General features: G+C 45.9%; 1 pseudogene; it reads right to left on the reverse strand.

Moving 5' to 3' along the window:
• Nucleotides 1-15,726: 15,726 nt before the first annotated feature.
• Nucleotides 15,727-15,810, reverse strand: LOC148776226 (U4 spliceosomal RNA; annotated as a pseudogene).
• Between the last annotated feature and the right edge of the window lie 470 nt (nucleotides 15,811-16,280).

A 16,280-nucleotide genomic window follows, 5' to 3' on the forward strand; every position in this document is an offset into this window, starting at 1 on the left:
CAGGTCTTTTGTAGAAAGGCTGGGGAACTGGGACCTCTAGTCAGATGGAGATAGTTGCTATGGAATATTCATTTAGTGGAGATCAGGAATCCTACTAGTTATCGCCTCAAAGTGGGGATGGGAGGAGAGGAGATGGGGGAAGGTAGTGGGGAGAGAGAGAGAGAGAGAGAGAAAGATTGATCTGGTAGAAAGAAACATACCGTGTGACTTTTCTAAATTCCCTAACCTCTCTGGGTCTCAACTTCTTTGTCTGTAAATAGAAAGTGTTGACTTTGATTCCTTTGTCTCAAATGATCTGAGCCCTGGTTCCCCTGGTGGAGAAAAGACAGGGATGCAGGGTCATGCTACTGGGAAGAGAATATGCTGCATACCTTTCCTGTGCAATTTTTAATTCCTGAAATAATAATCATAGTAAGCATTTATATGGTGCTCATGATAGTCCTGGGGCTTCCCTGGGGCTCAGCAGTAAAGAATTCACCTGCAATGCCGGAGGCGCTGGAGACGCAAGTTTGTTCCCTGGGTGAGGAAGATCCCCTGGAGGAGGGCATGGCAAACCACTCTAGTATTCTTGCCTGAAAAATCCCATGGACAGAGGAGCCTGGCAGGCTATGGTCCATAGGGTCGCAAAGAGTTGGACACAACTGAAGGGACTGAGCACGCACGCACACGTGATGGTCCTGATGCTGTTCTAAGCGCTTTACAAGCCCCTCTCATTTAACCTCGTTACCGTTACAGTTATTTTCTTCATGCTTGAAGTAAGAAAAGAGATATGGAGAAGTCAGGTAACTTGCCCAAGGTCACACAACTAGAAAATGCTCGAGTAGGGATTCAAACACCAGCCACCCGGCTCCAGAGTTAGTGCTGTTAAGCCCACACTTGTAAGAGCTAAGAGGCAGGGAGCTTAAGGAGTTCTGAGAAAGCCAGAAAGATACATTCAAAATCCTTGAAAAAAAGAAAGAATAAAGGACAGAGAGCATGGAATGGAGGATTTGACTTAGTCTTGGTGGAAAGGCTTGGCGTCTACTAAGCTGGATATCTGGAGGATAAGATGAAAGGAGGGGGAAGAGCCTGGCAGGCAGAGGGATCCGAATATGCTGAGGGAACACAGTGTGGTCGAAGCGTCTGTGTGCCTGCAGTTCAGGCAGTGAGCCGAAAGGGGGCAAACTATGGCCCATGGGAGGTGAGCAGGGCCAGCCCAGAGGGCTCCTGTGTCTCTGTTTCAGGATTTCTCTAGCTCAGCACTATTGACTTTTGCCTCTGTGCTCAGTCGTGTCCAACTCTGCAACCCCACAGATGGTAGCCTTCCAGGCTCCTCTGTCCATGGGATTCTCCAGGCAAGAATACTGGAGTGGGTTGCCATTTCCTTCTTCAGGGGATCTTCCTGACCCAGGGATCAAACCCACATCTCCAGCATCTCTTGCATTTGCAGGCAGATTCTTCACCACTGAGCCACCTGGGAAGCCACTATTGACAATTGGGGCTGCATCAGTCTTTGTTGTGGGAGCTTCCTGTGCTTTGTAGGATGTTTAGCAGCACCCTTGACTTCTACCCACTAGATGCCATTAGAACCCTCACCCTTGCCCAAACTGTGATAATCAAAAATGTCTCCAGAGATTGCCAAGTGCCCCCTGGAGGGTAAAACTGGCCCTAGTTGAGACACCCTGGGTTAGGTGTCTCTCTCTTCAGTATCTGTCTCTCCTCATTGCCTATAAGATGGGCCCCCTGAATCATGGGGTCACTTTCTATATATGACTGAGTGTCTTTGATCGAGTCATAGCCAAGCTTGACAAGGTAGGTGCTGCCTCCCAGAGACTGTCCTTGGAAATTATCATGTTCCAGTAGAGATATCATTGGCAGCGTGGACAATGCTTAAATTAGGGCACTGGAAAACTGAAGAACTACATCAGATTCAGAGGAGAAACAAAGGGGGTTCTCTATAAGGAAGTCCTCTAGAGTTTCAATACAACCTGATACTTTCCTAGCGGGTCCATTCCTCTTTCCACCCAAACCAATGTAACTGTGCAGAGCTTAACAAAGCAGGCCTTTTATGAAGAAAATTACCTTAAATCAAAAAGAATAGGAACAAGATCCTTGGCATTAATGGTAATAATAACCAGATTCCTGCAAAGGGCTAAAATATTGCTACTTTAGTCACTCGTTGTGGGAATTGTACTTTTCAAACTCAATATGAAGTTCTTCTGGAACTTTTTGTCATGTGTTTTCTGTGGCTGCCAAGTAACCGAGGGAGAAGGGGAAAGGGTTGTTTTGTCTAGCACATTTCTTCTATCATCAGGAAAATGAAGTTCTAGACAGTCTGCCTTTTTCCTTTGTGATTTTTTTTTAATGGTATGAAGATGTTGCAAATACTACAGCCTGGTCTATTGAGGTACCCCCAAAGCACGACCCTTATCCAGGGTCCATCCTGACCCTTTCATCTTTTTGTTGTAGGAATTCTCTGACTTCTCTTACCCTCAACCTGGAGGACTCTCAAAAGGTGACACAATTTGATTAAAAATCATAATACCAGAAAGAGTATCCACAAAGAAAACTGTGTGTGAGCATTTTCTACATTTCTCGGTCTGTTCCGCTAATTCTCTGAATTGCAACTGCCCCTAACCTCTTTCAGAAATCCTGAGCCCTGGCCTAGAGGCCACCCCCTCAGAGGAGACCCAGCTCAGAACACGCACCTTGTCTCTTAGCCTGGAGGTCATGTGGGCCAGATCTGGGCTAGGAGGTAGAATTGTTTCCCCAGGTCATAACTAACTTCTATTTATCCATCTCTCCTTCTGAATCATTACGCCTGTTTCACAGTCAGAGTGATCAACCCAAAATTAGAGTTGGACTTGAGGCAAAAAGCCTAAAATGCCAACAACAATTGCAATAATAGTGATATTTATTGAGTAGTTGCTACTAAGTTAGCCTTATGTTAACATAAGGCTTTGTACGTATTATCTCGTTTAATTATTACCTCACCTCCGTGAGATAAGCACTATTATTGTACTCCATTTGTGGATGAGAAAACTGGGCTTGAAAAAATAAATTATTGACTTCCCTGGAGTCCAGTGGTCAAGACTCTGAGCTCCCAATGCAGAGGGCATGAGTTCAAGCCCCGGTCAGGGAAGATCCCGCACACTACATGGTATTCCCTCCCCTGCCAAAAATATTGTTTGCTCAAGGTCACACAACTTCTAAACAGTACGGTCTGGGCATTCAGAGACCAAGTGTTACTTGTACCTTCTCCCCTTTGCTGCCTCTCTTGACCCTTCTGGAGACTTTGTGAAGACATATGAAGGGGGTTGTTGGTGTTCCCAAAGACCTCCACCTTTGGGACACATGTAAACCTTGAAAAAGCCAGATGTAAATATTTCTGAAAAAGTTGATCTCATGCATGGCTTGAGCTATGCCACATTAAGCATGTTCCCTACCTCCTATTTAAAATAAAATATATAGATATTAAAGAAAGGCTTTATAGTTGTAAATATCAGTTTCATTGATCACGTTCCACATCATCTTTATGGATACTATTTATAAAGACATTATGGATCTTTACCACTTGAGATCATGATAGCCTAAGGTGATTTCTCTGGGCTTTGGTTTCCTTATTTGTAAATGACATGGACAACTTGATTTTTATAATCTCTTCTGACTCTATGCTTGGGTGTATATATACACCCATCTAGGAGCCTATTTAAAGACTTGGAATCCTTTACGTGAGGTGTCAGTGATGTCCCACTGGCTCCTATAATGTAGAATTCTACTTCCAGTGGCAAATCACTACTCTTGAGGATTTGCAACTGCAGTCATCTAAGCAACTGGCCTCTTGGCCCAGGAGGATGTTGTTTATACACAGTCCCCCACTCTCACTGTCTCAGAATCTAAAAACAGTGAAGAATATAAAGGAACCCAGCTGGTTTGCTTGAGGGGGTGCCCGTCTCCCTAGGAGAAGTATTTGAATCAGTCTTCTTTTCTGCAGGCAGAAGATGGAACTAAACCATCTTCCATGAACCAGAGCTGAAAGGTGTACTGGAAGGCCTGCTACTGGAGTTGCCATTCTGTGAATTTCCCTGGGACCCGGTTGCCGTGAGGAAGGTTCAAGGGAGGAGGCACATGAAACCCAGACTGGGGGGATGCCGGAAGGATGATTTAACCTGGTTAATCCTGAGAATGCCCTGTCCCAGAAAAGTGCCTCCTCACAAAGCTCATCAGTAGTGATCTCAGGTGTACTAACGAAGGGTCCAGGGGAGGAAGCATCAGCTCATCTGGGCATGTTCACAGTATGAGAGAAACTCTGCCACAATGTGGGAGTGGCCAAGGGCTCCCCATGTGGCTCAGGGGTAAAGAATCTGCCTGTCAATACAGGAAATGTGGGTTTGATCCCTGGGTTGGGAAGATACTCTGGAGGAGGAAAGGACTATCCACCCCAGTGTTCTTGCCTGGGAAATTGCATGGACAGAGGAGCCTGGTGGGGTACAGTCCTTGGGTTCACAAAAGAGTTGGACATGATTAGCAACTAAACAAGAAGGAGTGACCAGGGTGGGAGTAGGAAGGCACGTCAGTTATTGTCCAAATAATACTGACATAGAAGAGGTAAGAAGGAAAGGAAGGAGTAGTGGAAAGATCTAATATTGATAGAAGTCAAAACCATGGCATTACAGTCAGAGGCAAACTTTGATAAAGATTGAAAAGAATTTATTGTGCGATACAGAGGAGGTACATCAACTACAGCCTGTGGGCCAAATATGGCCTGTTGACCTTTTCTGCAAATACAGTTTATTGGCTATTGACTACGGCGGCTTTTGTTTTACAGTGGCAGAGCTGAGCATTTTCGACAGGGATTGTATGGTGTACAAAGCCTGACATATTTACTATCTAGTCTTTCACAGAAAACGTTTGTTGACTCATGATGTAGCAGAAAGAACACATTGTTCTAAGTCCTGGGTCTACCACTTTGAATCCACACTAGCTTTTATAATCTAATTTTCAGAGTTTAATTTCTCATCTGTGAAATGGGGTACTATATGATATAGTGCCAACTAACCACTTAACTCAGTAATTATGATCATTTATGATGCTGAATAAAATAGTGACTGTGAAAATGCTTGCTAAGTTGTAAAGAATTATACACATACTAAATATCATTAGGGTTGTTTTAGGAGTATCTGGAGAAAGAGAGGCGTCAAAGAAAGTTGTTTTTTCCTGAACAGAGGTAAAGAACAAATAAATAATAAGTGATTGCAAAGCACACATGAGCTTTTTTATTTGTGTCAGTTACTGTGTAGTTCTGAAATAATCTAAACTAGATTATTAAAGTTATGGAGAAAGAAGTAAAAACTACAGCCACCTTGATGATAAATTGAAGAAATCTTTTCAGTGTGAAGTACAACAGCGTACTGTGGCCACCAGAGGGGACGGCAGAGTGGGACTTTGGGAAGGGAAGAATAAGAGGACAAATCCAGGTAATAGTGCATGGAGGAGATTTTTACAATTATACATTGTTTATCTGAAATTCAAATCTAGCTCGACATCCTGTGTTTTTACTTTCTATATCTGGCAACCAGTCCCCCAACCCAGTGTAGTTCTGGTGGGGCAGCTGATCATAGTGCTCTGCTCCCTGGTCACAAAGATTGTGCAGATTCTAGGAGACTGAATCTTTAGCAGAGATGAATAAGGATAGAAGATAGAGCTGATCATCTGATGGCAATATTCTAGAAAGACCTTCCGAGTTGCTTTGTTTCATATGGGTGGTTTAGCCCTTCTTTTAATCTATCCCTTTCTGTTTCTTAAACCAGAGTTGGTTTCTGTTGTCTGCAGTCAAAGAGCCCTAACCTATATACATACATATACACATTCCAGACAGTTTCCAACAAAACTGCTGTGAGGATGCGTGGCTGGTAAAGTTGAGGGCTGATGAAGAGATTAACTAGGGACAGCTTTCTGACGCAGGATGTGGACAAAGGCAGAGTGGAGTAGGCAGGCAAAGTGCACTCTGGACCCAGAATCTGGAGAGTGTTTACATTTGCTGTACTGTATAGCAACAGGGAGCTACTCAGGGCTCTTAAGAAAGGGAAGGATGTGATAAAAATGACATTTGATTTAAAAAATTATTTCCAAAGCTGGCTTTTAAGGGTTTTGCCTGGATAAGATGGCCAGCAGGAAAGCTGGCTGGAGGCCTGTTCTCATGGTCCCGTAGACTGGGGGTCTCAGGCCCAGGTGGGGGTGGGGCAGTGAAATAGAAGGGCCTGGGGAGAGAAAACGGTGAGAACCAGCTCAGAGGAGATGCCTGGATTTTAGTGACTTTTTGATTATGGCGATCATCCAAGTGAGAGAAGGGAAGAGCTCCAACTGGGTCATGAATGACAGTAACTGTGCCTGGGCGCTGCCCTGACTGTGGGCTTCCCAGGACCAGGGGCTGCAGGGCAAGCCAGGGAGGAGGGAGGGCGGCGGAAAGGAGCTGCTCTTTAGGTCGTGGGGCCCCTTCTTCCAGTTGGCTCGGAGTCTCCACCCTGGGGGAGGGATGTGGTGAGAGTGGAGCCCATCCAGCAGAAAGTGACAGGGATGATTAAAGGGATGGAAAATCAGGCCCATGAAGAAAGGTTAAAGGGACTGCTGCTATTTAGCCTGGAGAAGCAAGGCGGCGACGTAAGAGGTCCCAAGTCTATGCACGGTTATTAATAGACGCGTGCTAGGCAGCTGCCCGGCGCAGGCGGGCAGGCAGCACCCCTGAAGCCAGCGGGCACCTCCGCAGGAGGGGGAGGCAGGCAGGCTCCCGAGGGAGGCCGCCCCGTAATTATAAAGGCTCTTTTGTGGTCTCTGAAGTGCCCTCTCCCCTCCTCTTTGTTTTTGGCATCTGTCATTACGCCGTGCAAACCACAGCCGGGCCCCCCGACGGCCCCAATATCTGCTTTCCTGCCCACTCGGAAGGTAATGTGGCTATAAAATTGACGAGTTAGATAAATACGGGCACAAAGGGTGGACTGTGTCTAGCTCCGCGGAGCATTCTGCCTGCTCTCCCCACCCAGCCGGGATAAATCGTCCTGTCTCCGGTCCTCCCGTCACCCCCAGCCTGTTCTAGGCCATCCCGGCTCCTTCTGCGGGCGGCCCCCCACCCCCGCCCCCCAGAGTTCACATTTGCCCTGTCTCCCCGTCTCATTTGTCACTTCGGCAACTTGAGAAGTCTTCTGTTTCTTCCCAGGTCAAATCGGTTTCATTTCGCTTTTCTTTCTCTAAATGTGAAACTTCTCAGCAGGTCAGCCTCTTGCTCTGCGCGCCAGGCTGTGGCATCAGGCAACCCGGCCAGACCGTCACGGCCTCTCCCCGACGAGGCCAAGGGCCCCTGGGTCTTGGCCACGTCAAGTCCCTGCTCGGGTGACTCAGTGTGGAGACTGTATTTTCCCGGTGAATATGGAAGAGAGAGAGTCATGGAAGGAAGGTCCATTATGATGCATTTAGACACTTCAGAATTGGAGCTGAGGGCTGGGTGGGGGGTGGGAGGAGGACAGAAGGGAAAATGGATATTAGCCAGAATGTACTGATGTACCAGAATAAAACTGATGAATCTGGCTTTCAAAAAGTCCAGAACTAAAACTTCTTTGGTTCTGGTTCCCTGTGTTCAGTGACTCATTTGGCTGCTAGCACAGTTCCCAGAGTAGATGAAAAGAAACAGGAGGTCACACTCCCACCAAGGGGTTCTGTCAGGACGGGGGGAGCTTAGACCCCACCAACTGCCTTTAGCCTCGACAGAAATCACATTCAGAACTGAGAAGCTCCTTGGGAGGCTGAAGGAATCAACCTGGATGGAGAAGGGATGGAGAGAAGCAGGCACGAAGTTTGCCCCGACGAGGATTCCTGGGACCAGTCAAGCCCTTCCCTAGATAAGAGAAGATACTGTGTCCTTTTCCCCTTGTGGCTGTGGGGATGTCCACAGGGCAGGTCTGGCTGGTATTGACGCCTGGGCGGGGACCAGGTGAGCACCTGGGGTCCTGAGGCTGGGCAATTAAGTTGATGGGCTTTAGAACCAGGCAGAGCTGCCCCACCATTCTCCCGCTGCCACTGCCCATGTCATCGTCTGTGAAATGGGCATGACCACAGTGGCTACCTTCGAAGGCTACTGTGAATGTTGAACAGCCCTCAGCATGCTTGACACGGAGTGGACACTCAATCCACATCAGCTACAGTTGTAATAACTTATTGTCATTGTGATCTGCTGGGTGGAATTGATGGAGCAGGTGAAGGGCTGTGAACAGAGGCGCTGGACTTCTGAAACTTGATTCCTCCTCCTTTAAAGGCCACCCTATGCCCAATACTAACCCCCTGCAAGTCCACGACAGTGGCCAGCTCCACAGGGATCAGCTGCCCGCCTTTTGCAGGGCACAGGCATCCTTGATTCTACAAAAAGACATGCCGATCTCTGTGCTCGATTCTGCTGGAAAAATAAAAAAAATCCCTATTATTTTCGGTTCCCAGACCTTGAATGTGTCAGGCTTCAGGTTCACTTCCTACATCTCTCTCCATCGCAGGATCTGCAAGTAATTTAACCTTGTTTTCACAGAGCGCAAAGACGTTCCGCTTGTTTACACTGGAGACAAATTTCCCTCAATTGACGCAATCCTATTGATTAAATAATGACTTTCTTCCTCATTTAAAGGTAATTTCGGTTGGTATCATGACATGGAGGAGGAAAGTGAATGCCTTTTCTGTCCTGCTGTATGAAGGGCAAGCTGTGAGGGTAGAGTCCCACTGCTTTGGGCAGCACCTTCTCATTTTTCCCACCTGTTCTCGAGTGTTTGTGCGAGACCAGTGCAAGGATCCTGTGAGGAGGTTGTCTCAACGTGAGCAGATACTGATCAGAGATGTTAAAGAGCCTGCATTTGTTTGGCAACGGATGTCAAGGCTGGGGCAGAGTAGAAGCTCCTTTGTTTCAAAAATGGATTTGAGGCAGGAGGAGGGTGGGTGAAATGGATGAAGAAGGTCCAAAGGTACAAAATAAATAACAGGTTTTAAAATAAATAAGTCACGGGGATGTCACGTATGGCATGGTGACTGTAGTTAATAATACATACTGCATGTCTGAAATTTCCTAAGGCAATAAATCATAAAAGTTCTCATCACAAGAAAACATTTTATAACCATATGGTGCCAAAAACTAACAGACTTATTGTCATGAGCATTTCACAATATATACAAATATCGACTCATTATATCGTACAACTGAAACTAATATAATGTTCCGTGTCAATTATACCTCAATAAAATGAAAGAAAATGAAACAAATTTTAAAATAGATTTGATTTGCTTTCAAGATTTTTTTAAAATTGGGGTATAATTTACAATGCTGTGTTAGTTTCAGGTATATAGTAAAGTGAATCTGTTATATATATATTAAATGAATCTGTTTTGCATGTATATATGTGCACAGATACACACACACACACATCCACTCTTTTTTAGCTTCATTGAGTAGAGTTCCCTGTACTATATGTAGTAGGTCCTTATTAGTTATGTATTCTATATATAATAGTGTATATGTGTCAGTCCCAATCTTTCAGTTTATCCCTCCCCTCCCCAGTAATCATAAGTTTATTTTTTACATCTGTAACTCTGCTTAACTCTATTTCTGTTTTGTAGTAAGTTTGTTTTGGAGAAGGCAATGGCACCCCACTCCAGTACTCTTGCCTGGAAACTCCCATGGATGGAGGAGCCTGGTAGGCTGCAGTCCATGGGGTCTCTGGGAGTCAGATATGACTGAGCGATTTCACTTTCACTTGTCACTTTCATGCATTGGAGAAGGAAATGGCAACCCACTCCAGTGTTCTTGCCTGGAGAATCCCAGGGACGGCGGAGTCTGGTGGGCTGCCGTCTATGGGGTCGCACAGAGTTAGACACGACTGAAGCGACTTAGCAGCAGCAGCAGCAGTAAGTTTTTTTATAGTTTTTTTTAAGATTCCATATAAAAGTGATATCATGTGATATTTATCTTTTTGACTTATTTCACTATTTCTCTAAGTATGACAATCTCTAGGTCCATCCATGTTGCTGCAAATGGCATTACTTTGTTCTTTTATGGGTGAGTAATAAGTTATGACCAACCTAGATAGCATATTAAAAAGCAGAGACATTACTTTGCCAACCAAGGTCCGTCTAGTCAAGGCTGTGGTTTTTCCAGTGGTCATGTATGGATGTGAGAGTTGGACTGTGAAGAAAGCTGATCGCTGAAGAATTGATGCTTTTGAACTGTGGTGCTGGAGAAGACTCTTGAGAGTCCCTTGTACTGCAAGGAGATCCAACCAGTCCATTCTGAAGGAGATCAATCCTGGATGTTCATTGGAAGGATTGATGCTAAAGCTGAAACTGCAATACTTTGGCCACCTCATGTGACGAGTTGACTCACTGGAAAAGACTCTGATGCTGGGAAGGATTGGGGACAGGAGGAGAAGGGGACGACAGAGAATGAGATGGCTGGATGGCATCACCGACTCGATGGACATGAGTTTGAGTGAACTCCGGGAGTTGGTGATGGACAGGGAGGCCTGGCGTGCTGTGATTCATGGGGTTGCAAAGAGTCGGACATGACTGAGCGACTGAACTGAACTGAACATTCCATTATATATGTGTGCGTGTGTGTTTATTCACACACACCACATCTTTATCCGTTCCTCTGTTGATGGACATTTAGGTTGCTTCCATGTCTTGGCTATTATAAATAGTGCAGCAATGAACAGTAGGGTGCATGTATCATTTCAAATTATGTTTTTTCTCCAGATATACGCCCAGGAGTGGGATTGCTGGACTCTATTTTCTGTTTTTTTCTGGAACCTCCGAAGTGTTCACCATACCAGTGGCTGTAGCAGTTTGCGCTCCCACCAACAATGCATGAGGTTTCCCTTTTCTCCAAACCCTCTTCAGCATATATTATTTGTAGATTTTTTGATGATGGCCATTCTGACCCTTGTGAGGTGATACCTCATTGTAGTTTTGGTTTGCATTTCTCTAATAATTAGTGATGTTGAATATCTTTTCATGTGCTTTTTAACCATCTGTATGTCTTCTTTGGAGAAATGTCTGTTTAGATCTTGCACCCAGTTTTTGATTGGGTTTATTGATCCAACCAGTCCATTCTAAGGGAGATCAATCCTGGGTGTTCATTGGAAGGACTGATGCTAAAGCTGAAACTGCAATACTTTGGCCACCTCATGCGACGAGTTGACTCACTGGAAAAGACTCTGATGCTGGGAAAGGTTGGGGGCGGGAGGAGAAGGGGATGACAGAGAATGAGATGGCTGGATGGCATCACTGACTCTGTGGACATGAGTTTGAGTGAACTCTGGGAGTTGGTGATGGACAGGGAGGCCTGGCCTGCTGTGATTCGTGGGGTTGCAGAGAGTCAGACACGACTGAGCGACTGAACTGAACTGATTGATATTAAATTTTATTTATTTATTTTGGCTGTGCTGGGTCTTTGTTGCTGCACTGGCTTTTCTCTAGTTGCAGCGAGTAGGGAGTTACTGTCTAGTTATGGTGTTTGGGCTTCTCATTGTGGAGGCTTCTCTTGTTGCAGAGCATAGGCTCTAGGCACTTGGGCCTCAGTAGATGCAGTGCATGGGCTCAGTAGTTGCAGCTCCTGGGCTCTAAGAGTATAGGCTTAATTGCTGGGCGCACAGGCTTAGTTGCTCTGCAGCATGTGGGATCCTCCCAGACCAGGGATCGTACCTGTGTCTCCTGCATTGGCAAGTGGATTCTTTGACCATGGAGTCACCAGGGAAGCCCTGTTTTATTGATATTGAGCTTCATGAGCTGTTTGTATATTTTGTTTGCAAATATCTTCTCCCAGCTTTCAACATTATTAACATCTAATAAACTAGGACCTCCACATATACTGTTTTTCAAGATCATATCACATTACAGTCAGGACGTGTCATTTGAAAGGTTTAAAATCAAAGGGAAGGGGATGTCATACGATATAAAGGACTCCACACATAAGGGACCTAGAGATTGTCATATTGAGTGAAATGTCAGACAGAGAAGGAGAAATATTGTATGACATCCCTTACACGTGGAATCTAAAAAGAAATGACACAAAGGAACTTACCTGCAAAACAGAAAGAGACTCAGAGACTTACAGAACAAACTTGTGGTTGCTATGGGGAAGGTTTGGGGGAAGGGATTAAGGACTTTGGGATGGACATGCACACACAGGTATATTTAAAAGGGATGACCAACAAGGACCTACTGTATAGCACAAGGAACTCTGCTCAATGTCATGTGGCAGCCTGGGTGGAGGGGAATTTGGGGAGAATGGATGTATGTATACTTATGACTGAGTCCCTTTTCTGTTCACCTGAAACTTGCAACATTGTTAACCAGCTATACTTCAATACGAAATTTAAAAAAAATTAAAAAAAAAGAGAAAGAGAAAGGAAGCATTCACGTCAGGAAGAACAGCTGAGAATAGTACATGCAAAAGAGGTGCCAAGATGCTGGTGGTCAAAGAGAGTTGGGTCTTCTTAGCTGAGCCCCTTAACTCCATCTGGGCCCAGATTCCTCATCAGTAAAATCAGGGCAGTTGGATCAGGTGATTTCAAAGGACCTCATTCCCTTCAATGTTCTGTGACACAAAGAAATCTGGAGACTTTGTTATTATTATTTTCTTGCATTCCAGGTCCTTCTACTGTGTATTCCAATAATGCTATGTCCAGAGGATGATGTTTGGGATGATGGGGCCTCCCTCCCATTGTCTTTCTGTGACTAGCCTCTCATAAGGCCAGGAGATACCTGACTGTCTTAGAAGTCACTCAGGATGATGTGTAGAATGTGACTGAGCAGGAGAGAGAGGGAGATGGAAAAAGCAGAATCAGTTCTGTGAGTCTTAGGATCCAGGCAGAGTCCTGGCCACCTCTGTCTAGGAAGGATGGCCTGAGGGTCAGCTCAGCTCCTTTTTGGGGTGGAGGGAGTTGAGGCTGAGGAAGGAAGAGAGAGCCTCTAGGCTTCCCAATCCCATTCTTCAAAAATGATGCGCCTTAGGAGTTCTCCGACACTTCCTGTGGACCGACCCTGTCTCCAGAGCTAAATTGTCATCTCCTGGGGAGGTTTGTGTCTTCTCCAAAACTTGGTGTGATCTGAGCTCATGGGGATGCAGGTGAGTGTAGCCTTCCAACCCTAGAAAAGAGTGCTTCAGGTAGTCGTGAGCTGCCCAGTTCTGTAAGTGTCTGGGGATGCTTAGTGTCAATGGTCACTGGCATAGAGGCCGTCTGGGGGTGGGAGGTAAGAGGGTTTGGAGACTGTACCCCCCGGTGTAATAAACATTCATTTACCCAATGGGTGTGAGGTGCAAAGCCAGAGCACTCCACCTGTCCTATTTCCTTCTATTCCGACAACTGACCTCTGAGGGAGGCATTGTGGTCACATTAGATAGATGAAGAAACTGAGGCTCAGAAGAGTTGGTCATGTCCCTGAAGGAGATGCAGCAGGGGGTGGTAGAGTCAGTCCAGTCTGGTCTCTGCCCCCCATTACAGGCCCCTATGTTGGGCTGTGCGAGCGATGGGCTGTAGTTCTCGATCTGAGTCTTGCTGGCTGTGTGGCTTAAACGAGTTACCTGACCTCTCTGAGTTGCAGTTTCTCCATCTATTGAAGAGTTATACCTAATTTTGAGGGTGGTCATGAAACATAAAGTGGTACCATATGAAGATGTCTAAAACAGGGCTAGGCATGGAGCAGGTCATGTCTGTGGTTGCTTTCTTCCTCCTGCTTCAAGTTGATGTGGTTTTGTGAAGTTGACTGAATAATCAGTCTTACTCAGTTTGGGATTTTCAGGGTCTAGCAGAAAGCCAGGCATGGCATAGACATGTAATGAATATTTGTTGAATGAATGGATACACAACACCTGTATCTACTGATGCTAGTCACCTAGATACTTAGAAACTTCTGAATGGATGGATTCCTGACTTTTCATCCGAATGTTGGAGGCCATCCTAGAATATAAGCAGTAAAAATGATCCAAAACATAGAAACATGAAATCAGTCTGGTCTTACTGATGCAGATTCATTGGGAGAAATGTGTGAATCAGGAAAAGTCTGCACTGGGCTGTATTTAAAGAAAAGTGATTTGTTATTTTCAAATAACTCCAGCTCTGTCCCCCAGTTTATTTACCACCCATCCATCCATTCATCCAATCATTCAATAGAGGCCTAGGGGGACTTTTAGGGCCTCCTTTAATAAACAAGGAAGAAAGATTATCTGGAGCATGTTGATTATTTGCAGATAAATAGAAGCTTCCAAACTGCTTGTGGGAGCTTGGAAACGGTTTTTTCTCAAGTGTTTAAGACACTCCTCCCGTATCCTACGTGCACAGAAATTCACCATCTCTGGAGAATCTTTATGTTAATTTACAGTCATATTCTTATCTGCTAAGGTGGTGGAGAGGCTGGGAGCGTCTGTCTGTTGTGTGTAAGTAGTGCATCTGAAAGAGGAAGCGCTAATGCAGGGGGAGTCTCATTCTTGCGGTTGAAAATGACCAAAAATGATGTATGGACTTATAGGAGCAAGTGTGTGTTTTGCTTCTCTGTGTTAGTGCAATCACTTTGGTGATTTTCAATCTACCTATCCAGAATCTTTCTTCTAATTTGTTGGCTCCTTCTAATATTCCATGGATCAAGAAATGTAATAATGATAATAAAAGCCAAACCGAAACAAAAGAAAACTTGAGAGATAAGCTTGTGAGAACTGTTTGTGAAGCAAGAGTTAAAAGGTTCTGAATGAGTTGGAGGGGACTTTCAGTGAGCACAGGACATGACCTTTGGAACCTGTACTTTGATTCTGCACTGGCTATTGGGGGCCAATTCTGCTTCCGTGTTCTTGATTGCAAGCTGATTTCAGGATTGGTGAGACATCAGTGCATGTGTGTCTTATGATGGCAATCTGGTGGCATCTCTCTGAGGTAGGGATGTGGCTTCATTTTCCACATGGGGAATCGAGAGGGAACCAGTGTGCATATGGCTCTCCATGAGGCAGGGCCCTCAGGACCACGCTAAGTGAGATGGTGAGGTGCTATGTCTGTCTGCAAACGCCCACGCTGACTAACTCACCTATCATAATCTGGAAGCTGAGTTTTTTAGTACTTCGATCAGAGCTGCTGATTTCTTGATCTCTTGCAGAGAACTTCTGGGAGATTCTGGTGTCAGAGAAGAACTCAGTTAGGACTCAGACTTGCAGACCGGATCTAGCCCTGTGTGATTGCTTAACTTCTCTGAACCCTGACTGTAAAGCATGAGGGCTTTGGTTAAACCTGACATTTGCTATGATCTCTCTAATAACCCGTGTATCTTGGATTTTCTCTGACCTATGGAGCTGACCATTTACAGGACTGGTGAAAGTGGCTATGGAAGGACAGCCCATCTTCCTGGGGGGAAGATGGCTGGGGAGCTGGCCGTCCCCACAGCATCACGGCCCTATGGCATTGTGACCACGAGGTGGGTTTACATCAGGGACTTCCTGCACTGTCCCTTGGCATGTGCCTGGGGTTCCAGGAGGACTCGGATGGGACGGGAGGGGCATCAGTTCTTTAGGTCCATGCTTCTTTCCCCTTGGCATCCTATTCGTCTCTGTCTTTATCCTCCTCAGCCTCTCCCGGCTGGAGCCACGATCAGCAGGCACGTCCCGTTCTGCAGCCAGTTCTGACCAAGGCAGGAAATGGATGTGGAGCCTCAGCCTGCCACTGTGGGGAGGAGGGGGCTGGAATTCGGTCTCATGTTTTCAATCAGTAACAATCGTGCCTTGGTTAAACCTCAGAGGCGACGGTGCTACCACTGCTCAAAGCTGATAGTAAGTCGTGTTCCTCAGATGTGGGATCCAAAGGCTTAGGCACAACTCGCAGGCTCCTGGGTGCCTTCCTCCTGCTCTCCACTCTCCTTTGCTCAAATCCAAATGAGGACTGGGTGTGTCAGAGATAGGCTGGCTGTCTGGACAGCACCCAACTTCCAGAATTTCTTACGCATCCCCATCCCCCATGGAATCAGCAGCCATTCCCAAATTCGCAGTGGTTTGGTCTACTATTCCAGACCCTGCCCCCTCTCCTTGAGACTCAGCCTGAGGCTGGGGGATCCCCCCCAGCAGCCTGCTGCCTAGGGTCCCACTGGGGATGGACAGCACAGGGTCTCTCCAGTGCTTGGACTCTGCTGGTGTTTCCTCTTGTTTCAAAGGGGCCAGACCCTCAAATGTCACCTGCAAAAACCACACCTGAGCTTGCCTGGCACGGCTCAGCATCCTCATAGGAGTGACTCCAAGGTTG

This window comes from Moschus berezovskii, chromosome 11 (genome assembly GCF_049115385.1).
Source record: "Moschus berezovskii isolate FMDL1 chromosome 11, NW_MosBer_1.0, whole genome shotgun sequence".
Classification (NCBI taxonomy): domain Eukaryota; kingdom Metazoa; phylum Chordata; class Mammalia; order Artiodactyla; family Moschidae; genus Moschus; species Moschus berezovskii.